This window comes from Chroicocephalus ridibundus, chromosome 8 (assembly GCF_963924245.1).
Source record: "Chroicocephalus ridibundus chromosome 8, bChrRid1.1, whole genome shotgun sequence".
NCBI classification, from domain to species: domain Eukaryota; kingdom Metazoa; phylum Chordata; class Aves; order Charadriiformes; family Laridae; genus Chroicocephalus; species Chroicocephalus ridibundus.
In genome coordinates, this window is record NC_086291.1 from 5747405 (window position 1) to 5757477 (window position 10073).

At 49.0% G+C, this 10073-nt stretch overlaps 1 long non-coding RNA gene across 1 annotated transcript; it reads left to right on the top strand.

Annotated features, from left to right (window-relative positions):
- The first annotated feature begins 3556 nt into the window (after window positions 1–3556).
- LOC134519691 (uncharacterized) lies at window positions 3557–9597 on the top strand. Its single transcript, XR_010072277.1, has 3 exons — window positions 3557–5894; window positions 7462–7589; window positions 9545–9597. It is a non-coding gene; the product is annotated as an uncharacterized LOC134519691 (long non-coding RNA).
- The last annotated feature ends 476 nt before the right edge of the window (window positions 9598–10073 follow it).

The following is a 10073-nucleotide window of genomic DNA, read 5'->3' on the forward strand; positions in this document are numbered from 1 at the left end:
AGATGTCTCCACACCACGGCACCCAGGGCCAGCACCGCTACAGCTCACACACCCCATGCCCTAACTCCGTGCTGCCCACCGTTGACGTTTCTCTACTTTCCGTCTAGGTGTCACTTCCAATTCTTCACCTGCGCTCTTTTCTATGCACTCTGGTTCTGCTCTGTGGGACATGACCCATTTCAGATACCCTCCTCTCCAAGGCACCCTGGAGATGCCAGCAGACAGCCAGCGGCTCCTGGATGAACAATGGGCAGCCCATCGTCTTCCAGACACGTTGGACCTCAAATGACCCTTTTCTGCATATTTTTTTGTCCTGGATGTTCTTTCAGAAGAAACTGGTGTGGCAAACCACATATTCTCATGAAAAAGAGATAGTGAAAATGGAATCCCCTCCAAACACTGAATTACTCGGGAACAGCAGAAATGAGCAGGTATTCGACGTTAATCAAATATTTGCTAGAATAATGGTTTGGGCTTTGTTCAAAGTTAGTAGGAGTTTTTCCGCCCGGTGCTGTTGGATTATCCTTCAAAGACGAGTCACTTAATGCAAACATGCATACACCTCTTTCGGCCAAGTCTGAAATCCTAATTGCGCAAATGAGAGAATCGGGAAGGTGACATTCCCTGGAAACCTCCAAAGACATCAATATACCTTGGGATAGAGACCGGCCTCACTCCCCTGTCCTAATCAGAGTTATGAGTCATATTTACAAATTGTGACAGCACATACTCTTAAAGCACGTGCTTCAATTCCGTGTTTAAACCACAGCATGTGTTTAGATGCTGTTTTGCAGGGACGGACTACCCTGATGATCCAGCTGATATACGTCATGGAGTATGTCCTATGGGGAAATAACTTGGCAGTTTACTCTGGATTTAAGATGGGACTGGTGCGCGCATGAAAAACACTGTATGACTTATGCCTGCACAATGTGATGGTTTGGGGAAATGTTTCACGTGTTACCAAATCCGTCTGAGATTCTGAACTCTGCCTTCTCTGTTGTCATTTTAATTCCTAGACAAATGGAAAATCCGCAGGGAAACAGCCAGGCTAATAACATTGATGAGTATCTGTTTGTGGGGATTCATCCTCAATAACAGCATTTTCCATGACCAGCTGGCCTGGAGGCTGAGCAAAAGCAGGCTGGAGGACAGAGACAGGCATGGGGCTCATCTGAGTGGAGATGCAAAGGAGTCTGGAGTACAGGAAAGGACAGGACCTTCCTCGAGCACCACAGGGAGAAGGAGATGAAGAGAGAAAAACTCTGTGGTCATCATAAGATGTCACTTGAGAACCAAAAGAAAATGGACGTAGACAACACGGTCCCAAATCCCACTAAGGAACTAGGATTATGGAAGAGTCTGAGGCAAGGAAGAGCTAGGAGCTGTTTTAGGCACTTATTTTGTGGGCATGATAGGACGAGGGCTAGAGGTTTCAAACTGGAAGAGGGGGGATTTAGATTAGAAATTAGGAAGAAATTCTTTACTGTGAGGGTGGTGAGACCCTGGAACAGGCTGCCCCGAGAAGCTGTGGCTGCCCCATCCCTGGAGGTGTTCAAGGCCAGGTTGGACGGGGCTGTGAGCAGCCTGGTCTGGTGGGAGATGTCCCTGCCCAGGGCAGGGGGTTGGAACTAGATGATCTTTAAGGTCCCTTCCAACTCTAACCATTCTATGAATCTATGATTTGTGGCTGTAGGAGGAGGCAACCCCCAGGCTGTTCCCAGGGGTGGCAGAGGGGTGACCCAAGGCCGCTCAGCAGCACTTTGCTGTAGTGCCAGGGACCAGCTCACGAAGCGCAACACCTCCCCAGCCAGAGGAGCCACAGATTGGTGGTGTTCAAACCCTGCTGACCTGTACCAGATGTATAGCAGTCTTCATCTTCCACGTACACACCAGCACACCTGCAAATGGAACTACAAAAACCTCACTTTTGGTGAAAACGATGTTCTCTGCCGGCTGCAAATCCATAAACCTCAATTTTCCTCCTTGCTGCACAGGTGCCCCTCTGATCAAAGGGAAGGCAAGTCTTTTCTTGAATACAGCCTTTCATTTTGCAGAAGCGCCTTCCTTCCCACACCAAAAATTAATCTCAGCGCAGGTAGTTTTCCATTTGTAGCTCAACCTTCTTTGTGGGAAAGTTTATTTTTGGACAACGGTATAAACGCTCAGCCCAATTAGCCACCGCTGCAAACGGTCTCTTAACGGCAGCCAGGGTGGGATTAGTCATTCCGGGCTGGGCAGGTTTGCTCCATGCAGCACCTGCCAAGCTCCACAACAGCCCTTTGCTGCATTTAACGGGAGATGGATGGGATCTAACGGTATCATCTTTGATTTCTCTCCATAAGGTATTTTATTTCTGCTGGCAGTCGTGAAGCTCAGGCTCGGATGTGTTTATGACACGGCTTGATGTTAATGTGAGTTTTCCGTGCCCCACCGTTACATTCTTACTCCTCGTTCCCCCACGCGTTACTCCGCTCTGATCTACTCCTTGTATTTATCTTTTCCCCACCGTTTGGTTTTATGGCAAAGAGTCATCACATGGAGCAACAGATGAAGAAGCAGAGCAGAAAGGCATTTTTCTTCTGTTTGGCAGAGAGCACAAAAACGGGCTCAAAACACCCCAGGCACACGAAGCCGTATCATCTACGTCTTATCGGTCCCTCCCCCAGCTGCCGGTGGAGCCCGTACGCCACAGCGGGCGCTGCGAGGGAGGGTGAGCTCCCTCTTCCCTGGAACAATTAATTGCGTTGAAATTAATTAACTTCAACTCAGCTGACCTGAAGGTTGTGTTGGAAAGTGTTTTCAGGTCTGGGAGGCAAACCCGACCCCGGGTTATACCTGATGTTCAAGACAGGTTTGAAGGCCACGGGGTTTCACTAAAGCCACTCTGCTCACGGCAGAGGCTGGTGGGGAACCCAAAGGCAGCTCCCAAGCCTTGACTAACTCCTTTGGCACGTGCCTCAGTTTCCCCCTCCCATAAACAAAGGCAGCCACGGCTGACAATGAGTGCCATTGAAGAGATAACTGCGCTCCGCTCCCCGTTGTTGACTTTAGAGCGGCATTTCCTCTATCAAGAACGAGCCCCACAACAAGGCATTTATGCCCGGCTGCAACACAAGCTCCCTTTTGACCAGTGCCCGCAGCACATACCGCCCGGAGGTGTTGGGAGGATTAATTACTTAGCATGCGCAGAGGACTTTGAAGATAAAACGTGCCAAGTAATTATTATGTGTTTTACTGATTTGGGCATGCGCGGACATTTTTTTCTTAACGGTTTGTTGATTTTGTTGACTGGCAGTCTGGGACAAAGCTGCATTTCTTGTGAGGTTTCTTTTTTTTTTTTTTAATATTATTTTTAATAGGCTTTTTAATTGCAGTATTTACTTTAGTCACCTATTAAATAGCTAATTACTTGTGATCCTGTTTAGATTTGTGTTTAGCACAGACAACAATTACAGCTTTTCTCCCACAGCCCACAGTTACTGCATTACGTGCTGGGCTTGATCTATTCCCCCTGCCCCCCCCCACCGTAAACAGGACTCTCTGACCGTAATAACTTATTTTCCTGGTCGTGCTCCATAAGGTGGAATGAATCTCGGTAAAGGCTTCTCTGGTTTGCCCATGACAGCGGGAACATGACAGAAACTGTATTTGATGTCGCGTAAACATGAGAGATTCACCCTTTGTGTCACTAAAAGGCGTAAACGGGACATCAATGCAAACGGGAGGGAGGCCAAGACAACAGGGTAAGGAAAGAAAACGTATGAAAAGTTCAGTGTTCTGCCGATTATGAAAAGATATCAGTGATATCATCTCGGGAGGTAATTAGGCTTTAATTTCAGGAGAAGCAGCAAGCAGTCGAGAGGGGCAACTGGTGACACTGACGCTCGTCTGAGCTTTGTGAAAAGCACCGGCAGAAGCGCCAGGAGGGAGGCACAGCGGAGGGTGCTCCATCCAGGGTCCGGCTTCGGGAGAGCCAGCCCAGAAAAGAGGAGCCCCGCCAGCCACCCATGCACCTTCTCCTCGGTTTGATGTCTTCCGCGGTATTTAAACTACCATTTCCACTTCCACAAACACCCAATTAAAGCGAAAGACCTCATTAGACAGAATTTGGCAGATCACTTCTATTTTACTTCCTCACCACTTAACGCCAGCGTTAAGCTCCCCTGCAGCACACAGGCGTTTGTGGAAGGGTCAAACCCAGCTCAGAAATTGCTACCACCGCCATCCAGACAAGAAGGGTCTCCTTTCTTGTACGCCCTTAACCTCCTTTCATTGCTGCTCAGTAACCTGCTGCACGGGGATTTCTAAAAAGAGAAGATTAGACCAGATTATTTTTTTGCCTATCCTCACTCCCAGCCTTTGAAAGGACACCGAGTCCTGCAGGCTGAACTGAAGACCATTCCCAAGAACAGAAAGTGAAAATTCGATCTCTTCTTGCCGAGACGACTTGTGATTTACACTTCTCTCCCCATTTCTTCTCCGTATGTCTTGTTTCCCCAAAGACAGGCTGCTGAGGAAGGTAGGTGAGTAGAGGTGAAAAGGAGGAGGTCAAGCTGAAGGGGTGAAAAGAAACTCCTGCTATCTGCTAAATTATCCGCAGTTATCCGTACTTGAGGCAGTCACCTCAGCTCTCGCTTTCTGTTGTAAAGCTCAGCGGAGTCCCCATCGTGCTTTGCTCCGGGAGCTCCAAAACAGGAGAAACAAACCCAACTGAACCCTCTTGGCCGGCTCAGCCTGATGAGAAAAAATAGTTTAAATGCCTTCCACCATCTCCGCGGTCCGGGGGGCTCAAGGCACGGCCTCGCTGGCTTGTGTTTGCCGGGCACGGAGGCTGAGAGAGCTCCAGAACTACCCAGCTCCTGCCCTAGGTGTGATGGTACCTCTGCTCAGCTCTTCTCCTCCAGCCTTTGCAGAAGCTCTGTCTTCCCCAGGAGAGGCTTTTGCCAGCCCATCTCCTTCCAGATATAAGCCAAAATAGAGTTAGCAGATGGAAACACCGGATTTGCCTTGCCGTGATGCCATCCAGAGGCTGGAGGGCTCCGAGGGGAGATCCTGCCCCACGCAGCAGAGGAGCTGATACCTTACAGCTGCTCCGCAGGGATCTCGGAGGCTCATTCAGCCCTGCCTCTGTATTTACTTTTCACAGGTTTTATGGCAGCCGCTGTGCATTGCAACAAGTCTTTTTTTGAATTTTTCCCCAGGAATTCACAGCAGGTGGAGGATGCTCGCAGGAAAAAAGGCAGGCTCCAGGGAAAAAAAACAAAACAACAAAACCTCCACCTCTGCCTGTCGTGCCATCTCCAACGGAGGTAAAGGCAATCCTGCTAATTATTGCATACATTAAAATCTTTACAAGCGCAGAAGCCCCTCCATGAGTCCTGCCGTCAGGTTTAGCGGTGCCCTGCGTCCCAAACCTTTCAGGGCAGGCCAGCTTCAGGCGTATCATGTTTTTCCAGGCACACCACTGGAAGTAACAGGAAAACAACTGTCTCATTGTTTAGAGCATCCCTAAATATTGCCAGTAAGGATCTGGTCAACTTTCCACAAAGTCTGCGGCTTTTGAGATTTTTTCCATCAGGGTGATTTATTTCATCAAAACAGCTCTCGGGCCACCAGCTGTTAAAGCACTTGTGGAAAGGGCCAACTCAATTCTCATTATTCACTGCAGGTTTCCCTTAATAGAATCAAACTGGTTAATAAGTGCTAATACCGGTAATACAGCTCTCTGTACTTTGACCTAAATTCTCCTCCTGCTCCCGAGGGGGTGGACACAGGAGGAGCTCTGCAGCGTTTCCTCCGGTGCACGGACAGCAAGGATTAACCCATAAAGGCGGCAATCCTCAGCCGCTGTGTTTTGGGAGCCTTTTGCGGTCTAGGCTCTGTCGTATCAGGTATTGTGCAAAATCCTATTTAAAAACTCTGATCCCGAACTGCCCGTGGTCCCTTAGCATCCAAAGAGCGCTTGGTCTCAGTCCCTGTTCTCCAGAATGACCTTTTCCCACTGCGTGCTGCCAGTTCAGAAAATCAAAGCTGTTTTTTTGCTTAATAAAAAGATGAGAATTGGCACGGTTTCCTATGCTTGGTAATTGCACAGACAGTTTGGGTACAAAATAAGAAAGCAAATATTACTGTGAAATTAAGGGCAGGGGGGAGGGTGCCTTTTTTTTCGTCCCCCCAGGAGAATATCCAGAAAAATCTGATTGGTGTAAACACTGCAAATGCCATTGCATTTTTGTCAGGTTCGTTTGGCAGGTCAGGTTCAAATCGAAATGGTTCATTTAGTTACTTTAATTGCTACATAATCCTAGTTACGGTTTTAGGTACAGGAACCATGCTTGCTTCTCTAGGACATACGCACAACTGCAACAAAAGCGGCTCACACAAGAAGGTGTAGGGCAGAGAGAGGTGGTTCAGGAGGGGGATTTGGGGTCAAACGAGGCAATTTTACTCCGACTGGTCCCAATCCCAGCAAAAGCATGTGTTGCCCAAGGAATTGGCCCTGAAGTACTTCTCAAGTAGAAGTGGGCATCACTAGGCTTCAGGGTTAACGCTTCAGCGTGCTGAGCAGGGGAAGCATTTACAATTATGAGGTGGTGCAGCGGCGTACGGCACTACCACGCTTCCTCCTCCCAGCTCAGAGAGGGGAGGAGCCGCCGCGCTCCCCGTGCTGACCTCCCGCACGGCTCAGCCCGCGCTCTCCAGAAGAGTTTTGGCAGCGAAGGGGCGGAAGGAAGGAATGTAGACTCCTCCAGTCACCAAGTTAATGGGTTTCAACGTGTAATTAGTGTCATTCTTGAAAACCCATGTCTTGTCACCACTCTAAATGTGTTTAGCTTCTGTTTCCTCATTATTTTGGGATCTCATTTTTCCGCTAGATTAAGGAGATACTTATTTCCCCCCCCAAAAAAAAGCCCCTCCCATGCGAGTGTTCATAAATGATTAAGAGACGATTGAAAACCTCTTGGCCTGCTCTTTGCATGTTAAACATTTGCCTGAGGAAGGACAAATATCCACTATACAGTTTGGAAGTTTGACAAAGTCTGATGTATTGAGCAGAGACTAACAAACCCCTGGCTTGTATCTGGTCCTGGGTACCACAATTCTTTAGGACTACTTATGCATAGTGACCATGAAACCAATTAAAGATTAATTTTCCTCTGTTGGCAACAGTAAGTTGCGGGGATTTCAGACTGCCCTGAAAAGCCCAGAGTCACAGAACCGGAGGGAACGAATGTAGGAGATTAGTCAGCACAAGCTCTCGTTATCATTATTGGGGAAAAACAGGTACCTTGAGAGGTAAAGTCAACTTTGACATAGTTGGTGGGGAGGAACTCTTTCCTCTCTCCACTTTCTCTGTCTCCATCACAGAAAACCCATTTCAGTTAATGCAATTAGAAAACATGACTTGACACCGCTGCTGCTAACCGAAACATCATTTTTTTAACACCGTTGCACCAGTATGGCAGGGTACGTGGCCTCCTGCAGCCAAGGCAGTTCCCGAGGTCCCCAAGCCTGTTGCCACCTTCACCCCAGGCAGAACCTGCAGCAGCGACGGACTTCGGGCACACCGCGGCTGCCCCAGCTGGGTGAGCTAAAGAAACGCATTTAACTCTGCAAACGCAGAGACCTGGAGTTACACGTTGCATGTTTCTGCTCTCTTTGCCCCATTTTATTTTGATTTGATTTTTATTTCCAAGCCAGCACAACTGCAAAGTTCTGAGGAGGGATGCACTTTCTTTCTCCTGCCTTGAGACAGACAGAAAGACTTAGGAAATGCCACAGAAATAAACTCTGCAGAGAAAATGCAAGAATTGAACAGTTCAGCTTTCAAGAGTCAGATAATGGCAAACAGAAGGTTGAACTTTTCCCCTCGTGTGCATATGCATCATGATTCATTGCATACTCCTCTTATGCTATTCCTCAACTATTGCAGCATGCCATAATTTGTCTCCAGAGGCAAACAGTAGTTTGCAGAGCTGCATACTTGTCTCCGAGCGGCAGGGCAAGCCTGAGTTCACAGCACATCACATCCCCTTTCCCTATGCCCAACACGCTGCAAAGAACGGCAAGCTCGCTGGCGTCGGGGAGAAGCAAGAGCGGGGCTGCTCCCTAAAGGAAAAGCCAGGAAAATCAAGCAACACCACAGGAACAGGGCAAGGGGCAGGCGACCCGCGCTCAGGTTGGGCTGAGCTCAAGTGGGGACCATCAAAGGACCTGGGTGAGGCTGGTCAGAGAAACCAGGGTCTGTTAGTGCCCCGAGCTGGTGCACGGATGTCCTTGAGATGTGGCCACTCGACTGGTAGCTTCAGGCGTTGCAAGCCCTGAAGCCAGTCCCCAGGGTGCAGGCAAGGCCAGCTGCATCACCTCAGATCAAGCGGCCTGAGCCAAGGCTAAGCTGAAAGCTGCACCCTGCACCACGCCGTGCAGGATTTGGCCCCGTGAGACGAGAAGCGGTGGTAGGTTTGAGTCGCTTCTGGCAGCGATCCGTGAGGAGCTCGTCATCCCCAAAGCACGGCTCAGAAAGAGCCTCGCTAGAAAAGAGGAGCCTGAAGTCATGGCTTTGTGTCCAAATTCTCCCCGGCCAGTTTGGACCAGTGAAGCCTGACAGACTGGTATTACAAATATCTCTAAAAAATAAAAAGGTCCCTGAGCAGACTTCTGAGAGACGTCCAACCGGGATGTCAATACCGCTGAAGTCAGCGTAACCCTGGTATCAGCGGAGCCCGCCTGCGCACAGGGCACGCGCTTCCCCGGTGCCGCACGCTGAGTAATCAGCTCTTCCCATGGCGATGAGCCCTGGGAGAGGAGCGGCAGTCAGCGCTGGGACTCGCAGTTCTGGGAAGCGCAGACCTCCTCTTTCAGAAATATCTCACCGCAGGAGTAATACCGCTCGAATCTTGAAAGTAATAAAAAGTAATGGGAAACAGATGCTGCTGTACCTTAGATTAGAATCTATGTTTAGATTTCCAAGATAATTTTTATCTCCGATACTTCGGCTAATGCGAGGCTGATATGATAAATGGATTTTCTACGGAGTCTGAAAACAACGCGCCTGCTTCAAAACGCAACCCGATACGTGGTTGTCTCCGGCAGGGAGACAGAGAAAAGAAACAGAACTGGCCTAAGCGAGGGTCGGGATGGAGGATGTGTTACATGTGTGAGGTCAAATGACCCTGGACCAGTGCTGGAGGAGAAGGAGCCACATCTCCCTCCCACCTGCCCTAAGCGCAGTGGGAAGGACTATCCCTCGGGGCTCCCTGGAGGGCGGGGGAGCCTCCCCAGCCCAGGACACGACCCTTGGAGAGCCGTCACTTCTGCAGGAAAGTGAAACCAGGGTCTTTAAATCCCAAATGGGGCAAGCTCAAATACCCCATACGCCTACTTAAAATCAGCCACTAATAGAGAGAAGAGGCTACCACACTCCAGCAACCATGTATCCGCTGGCCCTCAGTGCTAGGACGGGGTACAGACCTCCCTGCGCATCCACATCCTCCTTAGCTTACTTGAACCCTGTTTTCTGAAACCTACTTTTTCCCCACAGGTGGTCGGGCGCCCTTCAATATCCCCTCTCCCCATTGCCATGCCCCTGTTGAGGCCAAGCAGAGCTCGCTGCCATGCTGTGACTGCCTTTTCCCACCTCTTTTTCACCGTCCCGTTGAAGCAATGGCCACAAACGGTGGAGACAGCCTTTTCTTGGTCTGCAGCCAACGAGGCGAATAGCAAACATACGTGGCAAATAAGAAAAATGGCGAGGCGGGGGGGGGGAATAAAGGAGAAAGATTTTATTTTTTTTTCTAGATTATTTTTATTATTATTATTTTCCAGCCTGAAAACTCTTGGCAAAGTAAAACTCATCAGCTCCTTCTAGCATTGTAAGCGGAGATTATGTAATATTTACAGTGATATTAATGTAATCAATCAGCGTCAGCAAATGGAGATGTGGGAGCCAGCTACACACACGAGAGAAAAGTGGGGAAAAGGAAAGCACAAAGGGGTCCCTGTGATGGCCAGGGAGAGATGCCAAATATTTTCACTGCTTTCCAAACTAATATGTTACAAAATAACACAAT